General features: G+C 40.1%; 1 protein-coding gene and 2 long non-coding RNA genes across 4 annotated transcripts in view; 2 read left to right on the forward strand and 1 right to left on the reverse strand.

Moving 5' to 3' along the window:
- LOC117960975 overlaps positions 1-13,032 on the reverse strand; it is a 20,171-nt gene extending 7,139 nt beyond the window's left edge. The window contains exon 1 of the long non-coding RNA XR_004660277.1: positions 12,965-13,032. This is a non-coding gene — a long non-coding RNA (uncharacterized LOC117960975). The remainder of the gene's footprint in view (positions 1-12,964) is intronic.
- Positions 1-22,913, forward strand: part of slc24a3 (solute carrier family 24 member 3) — a 128,088-nt gene that overhangs the window by 51,733 nt on the left and 53,442 nt on the right. The window lies entirely within an intron of this gene.
- Positions 10,686-17,883, forward strand: LOC117960969. The gene is made up of 3 exons (XR_004660271.1): positions 10,686-10,696; positions 15,315-15,321; positions 17,559-17,883. It is a non-coding gene; the product is annotated as an uncharacterized LOC117960969 (long non-coding RNA).

The raw sequence follows: 22,913 nt of genomic DNA on the forward strand, positions 1-22,913 counted from the left end.
ATAAATAATATTGTACAATCCTGTTAAATGTATTTGTACATTTGCCTTGGTACACAACCAAGGCAATTCACTTTTCTGGAGCATATAATATAAAAAACTATTCTTGCGTATTCCCCAGTGAAGTGTACTGGGACCATTTGTGTTGTCATTATGATGTTGAGTTGCCTACTACTCTGTGGTGTTGAATGGATTTAGCAAAGGAGGGGAGCTCGCTGTATATCACTTTACAGTTTCTAGCAATGAATGTACAATGTATGTACAGAAAGTTCAACATGTTCAAGGTCCATATTTCTTTGAAGTAGTCTTTTAGAGTAAGATCTAGGGCTGCAGAAAATCATTATTTTAATGGTTGAAAAATGTTTCAATTAATATTTTTATTAATTATTACATTTTTAGTCTATAAAATGTGGAGACACAACGACAAATGCCCATCATCAATGTCAAAGTAGCTAAAACCTGTACATGTTAAAATTAATAATTGATTATCAGAACTGTTTATTATTTTATTATCTACTCTTTGTGTAAGCACTAGTTAGATATGGGGTTTGGCAAAGTTAAAGATTAAAATTATATGCTGTGCTAGCAACAGACCTGCTGCCTGATAGCATGACTATAGACTGTAAGTCTTGTAACTTGTTGAGTCTTATTTTATGACTTCATCCTTCACAAAGTAGTAGTGGCTATACAATTGGAAGGGTTACACCTTAACCTAACTGGACAATGCGAATGAGCAAATGAGCCACCATCAGATTGTTTCAGTGTTTCTCAATAAAGATGTCCTCATTTGATCCGTGCATCATCACCATGCAGAGCTTAGTGTGGGTCTATTTTTGCAAAGTTTCATGCACTTCCTCATTGGTAAGAATCGAAAACTGCACTTCAACTTATTAAATAATTTTAGCAACTGTTAGCAGCTTGTTAGAAAAGCAATAGTAAAGTGCCAACCGAGCGGAGTTTCGGAGGAACATGCAGCAGTGAAAGGCAATGTTGACAGGCTTTCTTAGGGATTGTGAAGAGCAATGTTGACTAAAAGGCTCTGGGGTTGTAATAATAAGAGAAAACGTTACGTTATATCTACCTTTACTACTTTAATTAGGCTACTCATCTTATCCCCTTCTTGCAATGCGCAATTGCTCCTAGTATATCTGGGCAATTTTTGGCATTAAATCTGCCACAATACAATTGCTTGCTGTATGTTAGGAAGAGTTGTTAGGGTTCTGGATGATAGAAATATCAGGTTTTCACAGGAAGCACTATGTCCACCTCCCTACACAATTACACATACATACACATCAACTGTCGAGTCATGAGTCCCTAGTGTTTGAGTCCAAGTCCAAGTCCAAGTCCAAGTCCCCAGTCTAGGTTGGGTCTGTGTTGAATTCCAAGACTCTATTCATACTCTATATATACATTCTATTTCACTCTGTCACATTTAAAGGGCTACTGTACTAATAAAAGAGAGTCTAAACTAAAATTAAACAAAAAATGACACCACTGTGACGATTGAAAAGGGAGTTTATTTACTGACTTTTTCCAAACAACATTTAGCTTTGCTCTTTTCAGCATTGGTTGTAAAATCTTTGTAGGAAAACGTCACGATCTGGGGCGCATCTCTCTGCATTTTCCATGTAGTAGGAGCCCACGAATCATGCACAACAGTTGCATAGCTCCGTATCAATTTCTTTGTTAGGAGTGTAGTGAAAGTAAGAGCGAGAATGCAGCGTTAGGTGAGTGACGTCAGTAAATGTGTCGTCAAACAAGGAGCGCAAGCGAGCTGTCTGACTAAGAAGCATATGTGTGGCTTTGAGGGAACAGCGAGAGAAAAAAGAGATCCCTAAGACAATGTAAAGTAAGTAAACAAAAACAATAAGCTTTTAAGGACATGTGGCTTCATCTTTTGGTAATACAGTCGGTGAAGTAAGGAGTGTTACCCCCAAAAGAACATCAGCCCCGGATGGAACGTCTCCTCAGCTGCTTCCCGGCCGGTCTTAGCATAAAAACAGGAAAAGTGTAACATCTTTTACATCTTTTACTTTAGTCAGAAACTTCATCCAACGTCTGAATCCTTTGTTATGAATGCTCAAGTCGGATTTTATATATCCTCGAGTCTGAGTCCAAGTACAAGTCATCACTCCAAGAGTCCAAGTCAAATAACAAGTCCAGAGAATAGAGACTTAAGTCAGAGTCCAGGACTCCATCACTGACACACACACACACACACACACACACACACACACACACACACACTCGCAAACACATGCACTCACGCACACACTCACACACTTACAAATGTTTTTCTCAGGAGAGCTGGCTTAAAAAAAGCTGAACTGAAGATGAAAAATGAACAGCACTCCCTCTGGTAAAAAGCAAAAGACAAACAGAGAGAGGAAGAGAGAGAAAGTGAGGGGGATGTTGACATTAAAATGAAAGCTGATGAAAATCACAAACTTCTCCCAGGTAGAAATCCTCTCTGTGCTCCTTTAGACTGAACGCTGCCAGCATCACTGGGCTTTTATCCCTGAGTGTCTGCTAGTCTCTTCCTCAGTGTGTACCAAAAGAGCTCATGTCAAATGTTTGCTTTTTCTGGGACGTGTGTGTGTGTGTGTGTGTCTCTGTGCATGTGTGTGCATGTGTATGTGTTTTCCCCATGGCACAGAGTGTGTTAGTGTTTTCCATGTGGAATCCCGGGGTTTTACAAGGCTGACGTCCTGCCAAGCATTCTCTTGATCTCATTGTAAACACACCGCCCCCATCTAATGTCTGCATGCACACATGCTCCTCCTGCCTGCAGTTTGGGCTGCACAGACATCACATTCTGCAATCTGACAGTCTGAATTTTACTCATAGTTTATAGCCAGTTTCTGTGTAATTACACTTTGTCTCCTGAAACGCTAATGATCTGAATAGGAATTATTCCTGTTTAGCTGCACTAATAGGGGCCTTTACAAATGTTCTTTCTACCCCCCCCCCCTCTTGTTCCATTATCATCTGCTCTCTTGTCCCCCTGAAGCACTCGCTGTCTCCTGCTTTTTCTTTGTGTTTTTCTTTCTATCTATCGCTCAAATTAAACCCAACTCACAATATTCTTCAACAAAACACACGATTACATAAAGTAATAAAGTCAAATGTAAATGATAACAGTCCACAGTCCAACAGTGATAACAATTCCATTACTTGATGTATGTTGTTATTAGCATTCAGTTATATGACAAAATCAGGTCATATCATCATATTATCAATAGTTAATTGTATTTGTTTCATTTGTTTAACTTCCTTGCTAGTAGGGCTGCACGATTATGACCAAACTGATTATCATGATTATTTTGATCAATATTGAGATAACGATTAATTATCACGATTATTTGTTGATTTTAACCAAAACAAATTTTATTGTCACATAGGCTATTTATAACTGCTTTCACATCCATATTGTGCAACATTCCTCTTATGTTGAAATTGTATGCTGTATGCCTGTTATCTAACCAGACAAAATATCCATAGGGATTTTGGTACCTCATTACGGTGCCTCTTAAATGTCTGCGTTGCTCTCTGATGCTCCAAAACAGACATTAGAGGCAACAGAAACATCGCTGTATGTCACACTAATAAACACTAATAAAACCTTACACAGCAGTTAGCGTTAGCTATAAGTAGATTAACAAGGCTAAAATGATTTTTAAAAACCTAACCATTGTAGTGTGACTGTATTTTCACTGTAGAGGATTCCAACAGTGGGACATACAACAGTCAGCCTCGAAAGCTACGAGCAAGGGCTCCACACTAACTTGTTGCCTTGGTTGCACTGGTGCGCCTAACATTTTTATTTAGGTGCAACCAGATCTTTCCTTGGGTTGTCGCTAACGCCACAATTTCAAGGTCACCTTTTTATCATGCTCCATTTACATTCATATATATATATAACATAAATGATTTTAAACTAGATGAAGGTGTGGGTGAATCCTTCTTTTTTTTTAAGCACAATTATACTATATATAAAAAGATATTTTAAAAAGAATGGTTTAAAGTGCTTCACTGAGCTGCAAAACTAACACAATTAAGCAAAATAGAAAGTACTGCTGTTTAAAAGTGCATCCCTGAACTGAGACCTGACATTTCATGGATCAAAGTCTTAAAGCTGCCCCCCCCCCTTCACATGGCCAACACCAGGAATTTGACCTTCTTCCATTTTGGCCTTGGTTAAACCAGTTTGCCACACTCCCTTGCATCAAATCCTCCAAACTCTGGCTAAACTTTCAGTTTTAAGTCAGCTGCCACTTTTCACAAGCTTTATTAAAACAGATTAGGATTAAAATAAAATTCAAAGACAGGGTTTCTTTACCTGTTTGATAATATACAGCTGCAAAACATGTAAATTAAAATTATCTGCGCCTAGTATATATTACAACAACAAAAATCTCTGAGAAAGCTCCTTCAATTGTTTCAACAACAATATCGGACTGATTAAACGAAATAGAGAGAGAGAAGATGAGTGCAATAGACTGAAGCGTACTCACAGAGTGACATCTAACTCATTATGAATGGGTCCAGCACGGGTCGAATGGCGGGTCAGCGGAGTTACACACGTGAAATGTCTGTATCGTTGCTGAGCTGCATTTTTATGAACTATGATATTCTGGCCATGGGTCCTATCTCTTGCCCAGGTCCAGCAGGGTCCGTCTCACACACTACTACTCTACGAACTGAAGTTAGTTGCATTCAATAACTTCTTTTGTGTTTTGCCGTGGCGGCGGCGATAGCAGAGTTACCAGCGGAAACCCTGGTACGAATACAGGTTTTGCACTCATGCTTTACAATATACAACTGTGTTAATAATAATTTAAACTGTGGACAAATGTCCAAAGTGTGTATTGGCGCTGTCGCCGCTCTGTCTCTTCATGTTACGGGGAGCCGTGTGTGAGTGTATGGGGGCGGGGCTGCGGAGAGTAAGAGGAGAGATCCAAACACAGGCATGGCTTTACAGAAGAAATGGGTCATGTAAAGCATTTTAAAAAATTGCCCAATCATGCAAATTTGATTGTCATGTCATGTGTTACATGTCTTGTAATAAAGATTAGTCCCTCTTGAATAATGTTTGTTTCAGGTTGAATTAGAGAACAAAAAGTAAAGTTATTTCACCCTCCCGCCAAAGAAAAAGTCTAAAGTGGAGATTTTATGAATATTTTTGTCAGTGTGCAGTCTTTTCCTTTCTTATAGAGATAAGGAGTGTACTTTTGGGGAATAAGGGAGTACGGTATTTGCTGGAATGGGCTGCGGGTGCCTCTGTTGGGTAAAAAAATGTGCTAGTTAGCTAGTCCTATTTGTAGTGGCGTTTGCTTGACAGCCCCTCTGCAAATATGCAACAATGGGGCTTTTGACACGTGGCAGCAAATTGCCCAAAATAACGTTGTTCCTTCTGCTGTTGGCTCAGGCCAGCTGGGGTCTGCGAGGCTCCGTCAAGTATGCACATCTTCAAATGATTTGTTCTGATCTGGATTCAGCTTAATATAAAATTATGTTAGTGGGAGATACATGTGCATCATGAGGTAAGATGCAAATGATATGTTAATTGTCCATTATCACCAATTGGTCAGATGAGATGTACTATATATAAATGTTTCCCTATTATTACCATTTGTTTTTGGCCTCTTATTATCCTTGTTCATACATTTCAGTCTAATATTAGTAGGGTTGGGCATTGTTTTGAGTTTAACAATTCTGATGACAATCCCTATTCTTTATGACGATTCCGGTTCTTATCGATTTTGATTCTGCTTCTTTGAGGGGTGAAGTTGAAACGGATTACATTCTTATTTCCCACATAAGAGGACATTTTATTTTTGATTTAATGGTAATTCGTAACTTCCGGCATCCTCGAGAGTGGCAGCCTTCTTGTCCTTCTTGTCCTTTTAACTTTTTCCTCTTCTAAGTTTTTAATCATTTACAAGCTCCCTCTTCACAACCTCCACTACTTTCTATAACAACAACAATGCTATGTCCATTATTATTGTATTTATTTTTTTACAGTCTATGGTACAAACACACAAAGATATGTATGTGAGGCAAACAACTCTGCAGACATTGTTTTTTTCCAGCTTATGTCTGGTATGGCTGCCACTTTATTTTTTCATTTTCCATTCCTCTAAGGTCAAATACCAACACACACATGTAAGCACTATGTCCACTTCCCTTCACTATCACACACACACATTCAGCTATGATTACACATTATACACATTATAACAGGGGAGTGTGATGGATTAGAGATAATCGTGTTTACAATTGCCGGCTTTCTCCTCCCTGTTCATGCACCGCAACAAACTACAACCTCTGCCTCATTAGTGTGTGTGTGTGTGTCAGTGTGTGTGTGGTCCTCCATGACTCATATCTATCTCATCTAATTCAATCTTGCTCCATTATAAGCAGCAGCACAGATAGATTTGGATGTCTGCAGTGATGGTGGTCCAGCAGACCCTTGACCTGCTTTATCAGATACACTTTATAGATCACATTCCTGTCTATCAAGTTTTAATTAACCATACAAAATGATTTGTTACAGTCTGATTATACTACAGTTGCACACATGGGGCATCGTTTAAAGGGCAATGCTCTATTGCTCTTTTTTTCTCTTCACACTGAGTAGTGTTAGAATAAAAACCATCATGGATTGTCTGGGCAGTTCAGATGTCGTGACACACTTCAGTTTACTTTCACTTTTGACAACAACAAAAAAATCCTCAAATTTGTATTTTTGACTAGGGTTTGTAAAACTAATTATGTGCACGTTCTTACAATAATTTCTTCCTAGGGATTCTATTCACTTTATTTCATCAGGATTAGTCTATAATATAACAACAACGTTTCATTTCAGGGATTGCTCCGTTGCCACCCTGAATTCCGCTGGATGTCCCTCACTTTGGCCAGATGGCCGTCACCTTCCGCTTTCTTTGTGTTGCCATTTTAAACTCTGGTGGACTAATGAGGACTATGTTAACTGCTCCGCAGATCTCTGCAGGGTAAATCCAGACAGCTAGCTGGACTACCTGTCCAATCTGAGTTTTTTGTTGCACAACTAAAACAACTTTGAACACACACATTCCTACAAAACAAGATCCTTACCAAGGTTACATTGCAGCGGCCCCGTTGCTCTGTTTGGTGCTTAGCGGCGCCCAAGATAATTGTGATTGGTTTAAAGAAATGCCAAAAAACCAGAGCATGTTTTTCTCCAATCCAGGAATATTGTGTGGACTAGCCAGACTTTACTCCACAGTGCGGACTGGCAATGCAAGACCAACCAGGATAATCCACTCAGTCAAACATATTTGTAGAATAGCTTGACATATATTGGATTTGTGAGGCCAATAGTGATATCAATATTAGGGAGAAAATGTGTCAACCATACGTATATTAGCCAATTGTAAATAGTTTTATGTAACATATAACATAAGCAAACAATCTTGATATACTTTAGATCCCTTAGATTTTAAAAAAGAAAAACATTTTAGAGTGTTAAAAGTAAGTTGTCAGTGCCCCCTATTTGGTGTGTTAGTTCTGCAGTTTCTTCACTAACATACTCTCTGGGTTTAGCTTGCGACCGGCAGTAACTAAAATATTTCTTTAGCAAATAGCAAATCCCTTCAATGCATTTGCCTGTTTTTTTGGTTTATCCCTGTTGTCGTTGAAGGTTTTAATATGAAATGGGACCGTTGACCTGGTCTGGCCCAGATTCTACGACTCTTAATTTGGTCCATCTCAAAGACTGCTCCTTTAAGTTTGTGTTTGTTTAAATGGAAATCAATACACAGATTACGCTCAGATAAGTTATATAAAATCTTTAGTGAATGATATTGCAAGAATATAACAGCGTAAGCATATGGACACAGTTCTGCTTCTCCCTCACCCTACCAACAGTCTTTTCAGGAACTGGTCCTGACTAACTCAAAATCCTCACTACTTATCCTCTCCAGCAAGCTTTCTTCCCAACCCTGTGTTGTGTTGTTATGAGTTGGATGTAGTCCAGGCATCTTGGTTTCTCATCCCATTGTGAAAGCAAGGTTGCGCAAAATACCTGCTCCCCCACTCCCAGGCCCATGAAGACGGTTTGTTCGTTATCTTCTGCCAATCCAGGACCGGTGGAGTCGAGGTCACTCTGTACCTTACCTTTTTACTTATTAAAACACAGCTTCCTTGATTCTCTGATCCTCCCTGATCTAAGAGTCTTTTCCTAAGCTCAAATTATTTTCCCAGTGTTCTGGTACACCCTTTTCAACTTGTCAAACCAGATGGCATTCTCACGGTCAGGAAGAGCAGAGGGCCAAGGTCAGCCATGACTCTAAGGCTTCTACACAAATATATTTTCTACATCGTATTGCTTTGTATTGCATCTAGTAGAACCTTTAGTGGCTTTAATAACCGTAGAGCACATTTGTTAAACTCAAAATCCACTAGCCAAATTCGGCCCCTCGCTAGTTTTGATCCGGCCCGGATATCACTTTATGTTCACAATAAATCTTTGCTTGCATGGTTGTGTGCCAAACCAAAAAGATGGAAAACAGTTTTTAAAACTGTATTTACGCGATTCTCAAAGCAGAGTTTAGCAAGATTTGTCGACATCGAGACTCTCTTTGAGAAATTCTCACAGAAGCAGTGAGTTTCCATCATGAGGCTGTGAAACATTGAACTGTAAGTGAAAATATATTGTACATGCATGAAAAAAGAAAAAAGAAATTTCAATAAAATAAAAAATATTTATAGTTTATGTCAATAAACGTCTGGCCCTAGATGTAATTCTCATTTTCCAGTGTGGCCCTTAGGGAAATTGAGTTTGACACCTCTGCTATAGAGACTTTCTTTCTTCCAAGAACTGGTAGCTTACATTACTGAAAGGCAAAATTATACTTTTTAGTGCAACAGGTTAAGCAGCTCAATGAACTTCTGAAAAAATAGTTTGTGTGATTCCACAGATGCATAAAGGTTGTTGTATAAGACTTTTCAAATAGTAATATTTATTTGCCCATTTGTCTTTCACATGGTTTCACATGGTTTTTATTTGTTGGGTAACTGATGAAATTAAAACTGCTCTGGACACTTCACTCTGTAAAGGTTAGTTTGAGCAACACCTGTCTATAAAAAGGTATCTCAAAAAGTTCTGGTCAATTATCCATGGAACCCCAACAGAGGATCAGTCCCAATGTTTCTGGTGACGTTTTCTATAGCACCGCCATCGGGCCCACATTTTCCCTTTTACCTAACAAATACCAACATCCGATGACATTGCCATTAAAGTTACAGAACATTTTCACCCTCTCCTGAGGATGAACCCTTTTCTATTTTGGATCCTCAATCAGCTTTCTCATGCATTACTCCAATGTCAAAGAGTTAACGTAACAGCTTTCACTAAGTCCAATGCAGCAACATCATACCACCTCCATATAAGCTATAGCATGTTGTTTGTTTCACATCCCAGTCAGTGTTGTCTCCAGCTGTAGTTTTCTCAAAATTCAAGTGCTTTGTTAGTTCTTTAAAGAACACATGAGAGAGCTCTGCCTTGACTCACAGCACAGCGGGATAAACAGCATGTATACTGCGTGCAACTAATTATCTACTTAATGGGACCATTTTCCCTTTTCCATTACTGCACACAAGGCAAAATGAGACTTTAAGGCAGAGTGAGAGTCTTTTTGGAGATTCCTGAGACTATTTTGGAGTAACTGGATTTCTGACACTATTCAATGCCTTTCAGTAATAGGGAGGTAACTTGATTTTTTAAATCTCTATGTATTGTTCACTATAGAGTAAACTTAGCGTCTGTTAAATAGGGAGTAGTTAATGAATCAATAGAGAGAAATTAAGGACACAGCCTTTGTCATTGTGTGGATGTTAGCATGCTGATATTATTGTTAGCTTTTAATTTAAAACACGGCTGCTAGCAAAGGGACATAGAAAAAACAACAGGGGGTTTCTCAAATTAATAGAAAGATCCTAATTTAGTCTGAATAGTCAAATAGTAAATCCTAAAATTCTATGTCCAATTTTATTTTATTTTTTGTATTAGCTATCATGATATTATGCTTTCGATCAAAGTTTGGATAAATGGTCACCAACCTTTAGCTTTGCAGCCAGTGGAAAGACAAATTAAAACACTGTTTTAATTAATACCTTTGACAACCAGTGTTAAATTTATAAATTCTATAATCGGTCTAGGGCTTTTTAGGCACCGACTTAATTGCCTCTAAAGTATCAAAAAAATTGCCTCGTCATTCAAACTTCATTACCCAATTTAAATACCTAAGCAGTAAATCTCATCAGCATCAGTGTGCCAACACAGTGTTTCCCCCACCATTGACCCCTGACCACTTGACACTGAGTTTAGCTGGGGGCAAGTGAATCAATAAGATTTGAAGTTTTGGAGCAAAATCATCAACAGAGTTTGAATAGAGTGTAGTTGTTATGCAAAGTTTGTGAATGGCAGAGGCAGAGGCAGAAACGGAGCATAGTAATGAGGATTTAATGAAAACCTACAACAACAAAAAGAAAGCAACCCCGGAGGGTGAAGGGAGGAACTAGAGTTAACAGGGCAAGGGAACCGAGAACAGTGGGGCCTAGGGAACTGGCGACATAGGGGCTTATGGGAGCTGGGGTGCTGCGGCAGCAGCAAAGACAGACACCTTTGGCAGCCAAACAGGCCGGCAAAGACGGAGTCCATCTGGAGGCCGAGCCGAATGGCAAAGGTGGAACCCCTCTGGAGGATGAGCAGAACGGCAAAGGTGGAATCCCTCCAGTGGCCACACAGGACATCAAAGGCTCTGAGGCGGCCGTTGGCGAAGGTAAAGCCCCTCAGCAGCCGGGCAGGATGTCGAGGGCTCTGAGGTGGCCGGCGGTGAAGGCAAAGCCCCTCTGAAGGACGTCTGCAAAGGTGAATCTCCTCTGGAGGCCGTCTGCAAAGGCGAATCCCCTCTGGAGGCCGAGCAGGCAAAGGGTCAGCTGGACTTAAGTCAGGCAACAAGGCAGCTGAGCTGAAGACAGGCGAGGGGTCAGCTTGACTGGAAACAGGCAATTTTTTGGGCTTGGAAGAACACCACCCCTTAGCAGATTGATGAGCTGGAGTGGAAACAAAACTTGTAACAGTTAGGAATAGAGTCATCTAACCAGGGCTTTTCTGACATTATAATATGTGTTAACAACAAACTGTCCGTTTTCTTCCACATCGTTTTGAGCTCGATAAGATCACAAAGTAAGTCACAAAGTTCATCCGCCACAGACTGTGCAGGTTCCGTATTCCAAGGTGCAGAGATGGGAAGTAATAAAGTACAAATACTTCGTTACTGTACTCAGGTAGATTTTTCAGATATTTTTACTTTACATAACTACTTTTTTGGGGCGATTTTTAACCTTTACTCCTTACATCTTAACACGAATATCTGCACTTTCTACTCCTTACATTTTACAAACTGGCTCGTTACTTTAGTTTTGTACAAAAGGTCGTCTGTCAGGTGTGACTGTGAGTGCATGAAGGAGAATAGCGCGGACACGCGGCCCACACCGTGAGTCACAATAAATAATTATATCAAAATAATTATTTGAACACCCTGCTATTTTGCAAGTTCTCCCACTTAGAAATCACGGAGGGGTCAGAAATTATCATTGTAGGTGCATGTCCACTGTGAGAGACATAATCTAAAAGAAAAAATCCAGAAATCCCAATGTATGATTTTTTAACTATTTGTTTGTATGATACAGCTGCAAATAAGTATTTGAACACCTGTCTATCAGCTACAATTCTGACCCTCAGACCTGTAAGACCTATAAGTCTGCCTTCAAAATCTCCACCTTCACTCCATTTATTATCCTAAATTATATAAGCACCTGTTTGAAGTCGTTAGCTAGATAAAGACACCTGTACACCCCATACAATCAGTAAGAATCCAACTACTAACATGACCAAGACCAAAGAGCTGTCCAAAGACACTAGAGACAAAATTGTACACCTCCACAAGGCTGGAAAGGGCTATGGGGAAATTGCCATGAAGCTTGGTCCGCTGTTGGAGCAATCATTAGAAAATGGAAGAAGCTAAACATGACTGTCAATCCCCTTCGGACTGGGGCTCCATGCAAGATCTCACCTCGTGGGGTCTCAATGATCCTAAGAAAGGTAAGATATCAGCCCAGAACTACACGGGAGGAGCTGGTCAATTACCTGAAAAGTCCATACCCAGGGCAAAGTCACTGTTTCTGGATTATTGGACTACCAGGGCTCTGGGATGCGCAGAGCTGGCCTGCTGCTGGCTGCCGAAATAACTATAGTATATTTACAGTTTAAATTTTGTCAAGGCACAAATATCACAGCTACACTAAGGTCTTACAAAGCTAAAAATGTTGTCTGATTTCAATTTAATGCATTCTTGTGAATTTGAGAGATCTCATTAGCTGCTATACTGTATAGTGTCCCATTCAATCCTATTGGAAAAGATTGCGGCCAGCTAGCTACACTTTCGGCATACATATAGTATATTTATAGTTTGAATTTTGTCAGGGCACTTTTATCACAAAGCTTAGCTAACATTTTTGTCAGATTTCAATTTAATGCATTTTTGTAAATTTTAGTGATCTCGTTTGGAGGAGGCTAACTAACTGTCATTGTTAGAGCTCCATCCAGCTTACCGCAGGCACTATCAATGAAACTTGCGGACAAGAGGCGTTTATTTCCCTGATTGTTTGTTTAAATAACTCAACACACATGTCCATTATAAGATTAACTGGAACCTGTGGTAAGAGATTACGTTCGTAACAAGCTTGCTGACCTCACTATCCCCGGCCATTTAGCAGGAAGAGGGGAGGGAGAACAGCAAGCTGCATGCCCTGGGGCTCCAACAGGACTGCAGCGTTTGGTAGTCCAGTAACCCAGAAACGGTGACTTTGCGCGGGTATGGAGTGCCGCATGCTACCTGCCATGACAGTGGGCCTAAACTCCGACACACAGTTGGACAAAATTTGCAATTAGCCATGAAGTTTCATAAAAAATGCCACGTATCTGACCTCTACATAGTCAAAAGTCTCAGAAATAAAATTCACTTCTGAGACCTTTTTATGCAGTAATGAAATAGCAGACGCACAATGTAAAACATTCCACCTAGATTCAGAAGACTAGCTGATCTCAGGTCAGTGGTGTAGCCTAATCAAATGTTGGGCCATAACAAAGACTAGAGACCAGAGCCACATAAGGAGGAGCCACATAGTAGATGTAAACTATTAGCTTTGTTGAGATCTTCCCGTTTTCAGAGGCAGTTTCAAATTGGGAGATTTTCAGGACAAAGATGTCTGTGGGTTTTAGGGTTGTATGTACTATTTACCCTCCAAACTCATTTTTCAACTATGACAAGGTAAAATTGGTTTTATATTCTATCACCCCTTTAAGGATTTTTTTTGGAGCATTTTAAGGCCTTTTAGACAACCAAAGAAAGAAAAGGGGAGAGAGAGAGGGGGAATGACATGCAGCAGTTTGGAGTGGAACCCGGGCCCGCTGCATCAAGGACTTAACCTCTATATATGGGTGTCCGCTCTACCTACTGAGCTATCCGGGCTCCTTAAAATTTTTTCTGAAGACACAGCTACAGCTACATTTTTTAAATAAAGAAACCTGGGCAATTAGATTCATTTAGACTTGATGGCCTTTTCCTGATCCAGGCAAGATGTTTTGTGGCCTTTGTTGCTTTGAAGGGCAGGAGAACCAACAGGTTGGGAAAGGCAGGCAGGCCGACCATCCCCATCATGTGTTTGGAGCCCTGGGGATCCAGCCCTTAAAATAGTCTGTGTGTGAAGGCAGGAGAGGGGGGTGAAGCCAGCTCCATGTTGGGAATGAAGCTTGTGTGCTGATGTGGGGATGATTATGTTCACCCCCTTGTGAGTGTGTTTGTATGTGTGTGTGATTAAATGAGTGTGTTTACCAAGCCATCTGCCACTCCAAGAAAGCTCACTAGGCATGTCAGAGACTGCGGGTTAGCTGTGTGTGTGTGTGTGTGTGTGTGTGTGTGTGTGTGTGTGTGTGTTTTAGGGATGGAGGATGGAGGATGGGGGGGGGGGGGGGGGGGGGGGGGGGGGGGGGGGGGGGGGGGGGGGGGGGGGGGGGGGGGGGGGGGGGCGTGGTTGATCTCTGTTACTTCATTTCCTGTTAAAGAATCCCACTAGCGAAAAGTAATCCCAAGTCTTGGACAGCAATGGAAAAGATTATCAAGGAAAACTAAATTGGCAATTTTTTGCCAAACAACTAACGTTACTTACTCAATGAAAATAATCTTTCAATATTTAAAAAAAATGTTTTGTTAAACATAAATTAAATTTAAAAGCCATTACAAAAGAAACAAAATGCTAATATTTTGTCCTTGGAACACTGTAAGACTGCTTTAATACTTTAAAATCTCTGTCAATCCACTGTGCCGTAAAGGCTAAGCATACTCACACAAGCCTAGTAGCTCATGAATTTGTGGCCACAACGTAGGTTTTGGGTAGAGAGAAACTCCCATTATCTTGATAATAATCCCTCTAGTTTTGGCGCTTGAGATTGTTGTCCCTTTCAAAAATGCTGCGGTTATCAAGGACTGAGTCTTGCTGGTGGCGTTATGTTGCTGACCTTTCTCCGACATTGTGTAATACTTTGTACGGTGTAATCTTCTTTACATCTGTATCAGAATGTTGCTAAGTATAACAGACCGTTGCCATGGTGGACCATTTTTTTATCAATGAAGTTGTTTAGGCAACCTCTGCATCTGAACTTTGATTTGAATAACTCCGAACTATCAAACTCAAACTTTCTGGTTTCCGAACAGGTGATAAAAATTAGGTCAATTAATTATAAGTAGTGCAATAAGCAATGTAATAAGAGGGATAATGTAGAGGGAGCCTGTACATTATCCCTTACATACTTGTTGTAAGTAAAACACCACGTCGGATAGGGCTGCACAATTAATCAAATTTGAATCAAATCACAATGTTAGCTTACCACGATCAAATTTGCATAATTGAGCGATATTTAAAATGTGTCATTCAGTTAATAGAAGGCTCCAGGTTTTTTTGCAAAGCCCATCCACCGCTCCGTAAATCATTGTCTGATCATGTGCCAGTCAGAGTGTTTCCCTGCATCGCGCAGCTTAGTTTGTAGATGTAAGACAGTCACAGAGTAAATTGAGGAAAATTTTACAACAGATAGCATGGGTATTTGTTGGTCACAAGGTTTACCAGTTTACTACAGTTGTTGTTCCGACAACAGCAGTGACCAGTGCTAGTCGGTGCTAGCTAGTGTCTGTTAGCTCACAAGGCTCTAGCATGCCAGTTAGTGTCTGTTAGCTCACAGGGCTCTAGGGTGCTAGTTAGTGTCTGTGTGCTCACAGGGCTCTAGGGTGCTAGTTAGTGTCTTTTAGCTCACAGGGCTCTAGGGTGCGACTAACATTTTTCCCCTAGGTGGCACCAGCCTCGCCCCCATTCCCTCACTTACGGTTCCCAACAACAGAGACAGAGCGGCAACGGCACCGGTCCACACTTCTGACATTTTTCCACAGTTTAAATTGTTATCAACGCAGCTGTATATTGTTAAGCATGAGAGGCAAACCTGTATTTATACCAGTGTTTCCGCTGGTAATTCTGCTATTGCGACGGCCACGGCAAAAAACACAGAAGAATTTATTGAATGTAACAAACTTCAGATCATAAAGTAATAGCGTGTGAGACGGCGCTGCTGGACCCATTCATAATTAGTCAGTAGCGGCCATAGCACTTCCCATCTCCCTAGCTATTTTAATCAGTTATTGTTGAAAACAAGGAAAGGAGCTTTCACAGAGATACATTTAAAAAAAGAATTATATATATCCTAGGCTATCTATTTTAGATAATTTATAATAATAGATAACATGTGTTTCAGCTGTATGTATATTGTACAACATACAACTTCAACATAAGAGGAATGTAGCACAGATAGATATGAAAGCAGTTATAAATAGCCTATGTGACTGTAAAATTTGTTTTGGTTAAAATCAACAAATAATCGTGATAATTAATCGTGATCTCTATATTGATCAAAATAATCTTGATTATTGTTTTGGCTATAATCGTGCAGCCCTAACGTCGGACAAGTAAATATAACAACCCACTTGCCCGTTTGGGCATTGTCACTGCCCGATGCGAGTCAAGTACAGATTTCCGATTGAAGCGGTTTACGGCATAACGTGTCAAACCCGATGAGTTGAGCTCCGGTCAAGTGCAGATAATAAACTACCGACTAATAAGGGGCGTTCTAATTAAAAACAATTACAGAAGAGGAAAATCATTGAAAAAACTGGCTAAAGTTAGCTCAAAACGACTTTTAATTGACAGCCTTTATTGTGTTTGAATGCCAACTTGTAGCCAGCAGTAAACTTGGCTAAGTAGGTCCGTCTTAACTGTATTAACATTACAGAAATCTCTTGTGGGCGTCTTGCAGGCTACTTGTCACAAAGTGACGCATGCACAACTCACATCTGCACTCAACTCACATTAGGCAGCGACAGGCATCATCGTATCACAAATGACGTTATCGTTCTCTTTCCCCCGAGAACCCGTGTTGAATGATTAGATTTGAATGTGCCGTTGACAAATCAAAAATTGACTCGGGGCTTGATGCATGTTTTTTTCAACATTTGACCTTTTTTTGTTGATAATTGTTTTGTTTTTCAACATTTTATATATATACTGTATATTGATATATAATATGAAAGGTCATTTCTCTTACTTTGGGGGTCTGTAGAGACACCAGGGCCACGTTTATGTTGAAAGACTATAAGATATGGTAATTCTTTTTACTATTATATCAGCAGCTTCACAGACACCTACAGTACCAAAGAATGAAAATTAGCTTGTGAGTTGATTGTATGTATGTTAATTATTATCTGCGATTGCTAGTGGTCAGTGTCCGCAGCCAGTTTGACTGATGATTGACAGTACTAATGAATGTCCAGAGGCTGGTTGGATGCCATATTTAAAAAATCTTTCACAGTTACACAAATGGAAATGTCAATGATCACAATGATGTCAAACCCCAGCCGGTTTGTGGTTTTGTATTAACAAAGACAATCATCAGGGATGCCATAGTGAGGACATTTTTTCACCTGTTAATAATTTGTGACAACACTGATTTACACTTGACATTTTACAAGAAAAGATTTTTCCACGATGACACAGAGATCTTACTTTGATCTCCGGGCTGTCTGGTTGAGCCTCTGCTGCGGAGCTCAGCTGCACCGTGTTCCGGCTGCAAGGCGGTCGCCGGAGTTTAACATTTTACTGATTGCCTCATTAACGTTAGCAGGTTCCCAATTAGATTTTGCCACATACACTTTTTTTACTTTTTGCTTTGACACCTTGTTGGTAAACTCTTCTTTTTACGTGACTCCTGCCACTCTGTGCTGCTGCTCCATGTAGCAGGCATTTCAGTTTATTAGATTAGCTTAGGTTAGATTAGATTATAATACTATTCCTCCCACAATGAGGAAATTCCCTTGTTACAGCAGCAGTTTTCTACTATAATTAGTAATAAGTGAATAAGTACAACACGGCCACGACTCAAATGATGTACCACTTAAACAAAGTGCATCCGACCCTGGTTAATACCGGTGGCTGTACATCCTGCTCTCAGTCTCAACCTAGCATCAAGGCTGCGTTAGCACGGATGAGCTGCGATGCCCAGCGAACAGAAAAAATTACCCAACGGATCTGCAAGTTCATTGAGATAGATATGCTGCCCTTAAGTATTGTTGAGGGCGAAGGTTTTCGAGAACTGATACATTTATTGTAACCAGCATATATCATTCATCATGACGTACAGTACCATCACTTGACTGGTAGAAACTCACTATGAAGAACGGAAGCAAGAGCTGTTAAAAAACTGAACACAGCTAAGAGAGTTGCTCTAACTACAGACTGCTGGACGAGATTTTGTCTTCCAGCTGCACGACGGCACGTCCCAGAAGCGTGCGAGAATTAGCCCAGGTCTATTTTCAAGTGAGCCGCGGGGCGTTCGGACAGCCAAGCAAGAAGTGAAACAGAGAGCTGTCAATATACCAATGCATTATCAACTTACGCCATAAACACATCTTCAAAAAAGAACAATGGAAATTCAACAAGCAATGTGTTTACTGAAAAGAGCAGAAAAGCAGAACAGAGTACACTTTAATATCTGTTTATTTATTGCAAAGAAGATTGTTATTGCGATATTCAAAAAAGTTAACACATATTACATATTTTACTCATATTACGCTGCCCTACCATCGACTTCTCAGTCCGACAATGCAGTCTGTGCTAAATGGATTTTAGGGTGGTCGAGTATGTCCAAGAAGTTCACATCAAATAATCAGAAATTGTTGCTCATCTAGTATACTTCCAAGCGTTTATTGCGTACAAAAAAAATCTACTTTCAATGCAGTTGGAACGCATTAGGCCTACATGTTGAATTTTACATTTACAAATTCCATAAAGATGTACCAAATGCCCTCACAGCTCCCACACATCTGCTGCCAGCACAAACAAACACTAAAGAGAGAGCAGTAACCCTCACCTGGTTGAAGTCACTACAACAGTGGCTATAGCTCTGTGTGTGTGTGTTTGTGTGTGTGTGTGTGTGTGTGTGTGTGTGTGTGTGCGCGCACCCGCGTGCACGCAAGCATAATGCAGTCAGGCAAATCTGCAAATGTTTTCGCTGGTGGGAATAGACTCTCCTCCCCCTACTGCCATGGCAACCAGTGAGCTGTGTGACCTGCCAGTGGATTTTGTGTGTGTATGTGTGTGTCTGTCTACTGTGCACGGTGTGTGTTTTACAAAAGGGAAGAAGTAGCTAAAGAGAACACAAACCATGTCCAATGCATATTTCAATACTGCAGCTTTTTCCGTCTCCTTGTGCATGTCAGCTTCATACCTGGCTGCATCTCCCTCTCTCTCTCTCTCTCTCTCTCTCTCTCTCTCTCTCTCTCTCTCTCTCTCTCCCTCCTTGCCTCTCAGTTGGTAGCCAGTAGTATACGTGCACGGTGCCAGCTGTTGGCATACCAGAGGTCTTGCAGCAGTTCTTGGCTGTCTCTCGTGCCTCGGCGTGCTGCTCTGCATTCCTCAACTCCACGGGGGATGTTTACATTTCATAACTCTCCCAGCGGAAACCAAAGAGCAGGACCTGAAAGACCCGGTTCAGGACGACAGAGACAGGGACATGGACACTGGAAGACCCAATAGAACAGAGAGGTTTTGTCATGGAGATTTGCTTCTGATCTCATTACCTCCTGCCAGTACTGGAATCCTAGACTAGGACTAAGTCCAACTCAAGTTGCTATTCTCTGGACTTGTTAGACGACTTGGACTTGCACACTCACAACAGATTCTCACTCACGTGGCGTCAAAATGTGACACTTAGTCAGGTGCCTTTGGTGTCACTTTTTGACACTCTTGGGATTTGCGTCAATCCATTTGGCATCGTAATTAGATGCACTTGGTCCGGACTCTTGGCATCACTTTTTGGCGCTCTGGGTTGGGACACACTGACATGGCACTGACATGCGGCACATGAATGGGACAGTTAGGTTTAGGAAAAGATTGTGGGTGGGGTTACAAAACTGACGTTTCAGTGACATGCCGAACAAGAATGGGACACCAACCCCTGTCTCCTGGGTGAAAGTCCTTTGTTGTCTGACCCATTTACCCCAACCAACCTCCATACGCGGAGTCTTTTATGCTACTCGCCATCGTTATCGCTGTTAATGTTATGTCATCTTACAGCTCCGTGGTAAAGCTGTTGCTATGCCTGGTGCATTCCATTCAAATCCTAGGTTGGATTTTTGTATGGGTATCTGACGCTGAGAGCCACTGACCAAGCGTCAGTATTTTACAAGTTGGGAGTGATAAAGGGTTTAGACTTGAGGATTTATGACGTTCGGGCTTGAGCATTCATAAAATAGGACTCAAAGTTTGATGAAGTTTCTGACTACTCTTTTGTGTAATATACAGTGATGGAGTAGTCAAGTCCTGGAAAGCTAACTAGCTACAACCAGCTAGTTTGCTAACTCGTTTTCAGAAAAGTGAATATTGTAAGAGACACTTAGTCCCCTTGGTTCCTAAGGTGCAACCCAAAAGCACACAGACACACGCACACCAACACCACAGTAGTAATTTGTCTGAAAAACCAACTAATATCTTATGGAAATAAATGGAACCATTGGTGTTAACTGCAAATATTACTTGGACTTCCATTGATCAAAAAGGTAAAAAGTGCATCAGTTACTCTACCTGTGGAACAGCACTTCTGGGGCTTAAAGCTTCAGCTTAGCATATACAAATATGTCACCAAGCGTAGCACACATAGTTTCACAAGGACATGCAGATGAACTGCTAGTTAAACGCTGCGTCATTTATTGGTGTGAACAGGTTTTAAGGGTGTAGATTTGGGAAAAATTCCGACATTATGTTGGGATATCTATTTTAAGTAGGTCTATTTAGCTAAAGCAATGGGATGTAAACCAGATCAAACATAATTTTCACCAAGATCCTCTCTGAGAGGAAAAAGGAACATTTGAAAAGTTAGTTTTTTTAGATTGTAATATACATGTCTGATACATAGTATATGGTATGGATCTGTGTATATCAATGTTACAACAGCTCGCTCCTCCTCTCCTCTACAAATTGGCTAATTTTCCATTTACACTTAAATTTTTTCCCCTACTAAATCACTAAGATTCTCTCAGGATGCTTCTGCGGTTAGAGGCCAGAAATAGAGGATTATATTTTGACATAACTGACCCTGCTACACACACACACACACACACACACAAACACACACACGCACGCACGCACACACACATTCCTGTATCTATCTCTATACTCTTGATGACAATCTTGTAAAAACGTACTGTCCTAACTGTAACCCTCACCCATAGACCCATTGACCTGAGGCTTCTTTTTTCTTTTCTTTTCTTTTTGAGGTCTATTTCCCTTCTGAAAACAAGGAGACAGCGGGATTTTCTGTTAAATGATAAGGCGATGTGAAAATTAAACATTTGACATCATGGCTATTCCTAAACAGTTCTTCAACCGTGTTTGTAGCTAGACACTTCAGATACATTACATCTGGCCCTGATAACAACTAAGAATGATGATTACTAGAATAAAACTACTTTAAAAATAAATACAGTATATAAAAACTGAACCTTTCTAAAAACTAACTAAAACCAAACAAAATTTAAATAGAACAGCCAAAAATAAAAATATAATAAAAACTAATTGAAAATCAAAAACTATTTTAACCCACACATCAAAATTTCCCTGCAGCAAGAGAAGCAGGGTTATCATGTATGGAGGAGATCTTAAAATATACATCAGCCGGGAAAAACAGACGCTCATAATGCTACAGATCAGCCAGAGTACAGTGGTCCAACACACACACACACACACACATATATACACACACACACACACACACACACACACATGCAGACCGTCTACAGAGTGATGTCATGATTTCCAGCAGAGATTACATAAAAGGCAAGATCATGTTAGTCCGGAAAACAAAAGGAACAGTAAAGTAACACAGTGGTGTGTGCGTGTGCGTGTGCGTGTGCGTGTGTGTTTGTGTGTGTGTGTGTGTGTGTGTGTGTGTGTGTGTGTGTGTGTGTGTGTATATGATGGGATTAATACCAGGCCCATCTGTTTATATAGACACTGATGGCATATAAGCAATATAAGAGAAGCACAGGCTGGTGTGTGGGGTGTGCGTTCATGTGTGCATGTGGATGAACAATATTTGTTGTCATCCTGTGTCTAGGCATGTGTGGAACGGGGCTACAGCTTTACGGAGCGCTACAGACGATAATGGTTTAAAGAGGATAGTGTATTCCATGTCAAAAGGGCAAATGCAAAAGAGAGGGCACATGTAATCTCCCTATTGGTCTGGAGGAGCCTCGTGCTTGTGAGGCTTGTTAACTCTTGTGTGGTGCATCGTGAGAGGCATAGTACTGTAGGACATACAGTGCTAAAATTTTTTTAAACATAATTTTTACATCTGATGTGCCAAGAGTTGGGGGTCAATAGCATTTGATTTATTATTCCAAAAACTGAATTGCCAACTTTAGCTTTAAGCAGCAAACATTATTCATTTTACCTCAATGTGCAATTGTTTGAGTATTTTTTCTTTGTTTCTTGGCCTAAATGATTTCTAAGACTTTGAAATAAAGGTTATATATAATAATTAAAGTCCCTTTGTGTAGAATTTGTACATTTCTGTCTAAGTAATTAAAAATAACACCGACCATTTTTCTACAAAAAATGTGTGCAATCAGAATCTAATTATAGCTTTTATGTCTCATAGATTTTCAGACACATAATTATGGGATTGTTTTCTCTCGAGATGTTCAGTTGTAATTATAAAGAACAGAAGTAATAAGAAAATGGAAGCATATTTTACTATTTATTGTATTTAGTTTGGTAAATGCTTGGGAAGTTGCTATAATCACACAGCCTGGCTCCAAAAAAGCTGAATTGCAGCCGATACTGTTACTGAAATACAGTATGTGGAGTGATGTTATTTTTGATGGCCAATTTTAACCAATAAGAGCTTAGCTGGCAAGAGTAAGAATGAAGATGTTATCTTCCAACATAGCTAGCTACGTTCAGGACAAATAATGACGGAATGACTTGGGAGATCTATGGATCATTTAAAAAAGTAAAAGGAAACATAAATGCTTAAACTGAAATCTTTGAAACCATTTATTGATTGAGAGAAACATCAAATATGAATCTCAAAATGAAAAAAAGAAGTCCTCAAATGGAAATACTTAAATTAAAATCTCAAATAGAAAAAGAAATTAATATTTTATTATTTTATTTTAGTCTTGGCACTTTATAATTTTCAATTTGAAATT

The sequence above is a fragment of the Etheostoma cragini genome, chromosome 17 (genome assembly GCF_013103735.1).
Source record: "Etheostoma cragini isolate CJK2018 chromosome 17, CSU_Ecrag_1.0, whole genome shotgun sequence".
Classification (NCBI taxonomy): domain Eukaryota; kingdom Metazoa; phylum Chordata; class Actinopteri; order Perciformes; family Percidae; genus Etheostoma; species Etheostoma cragini.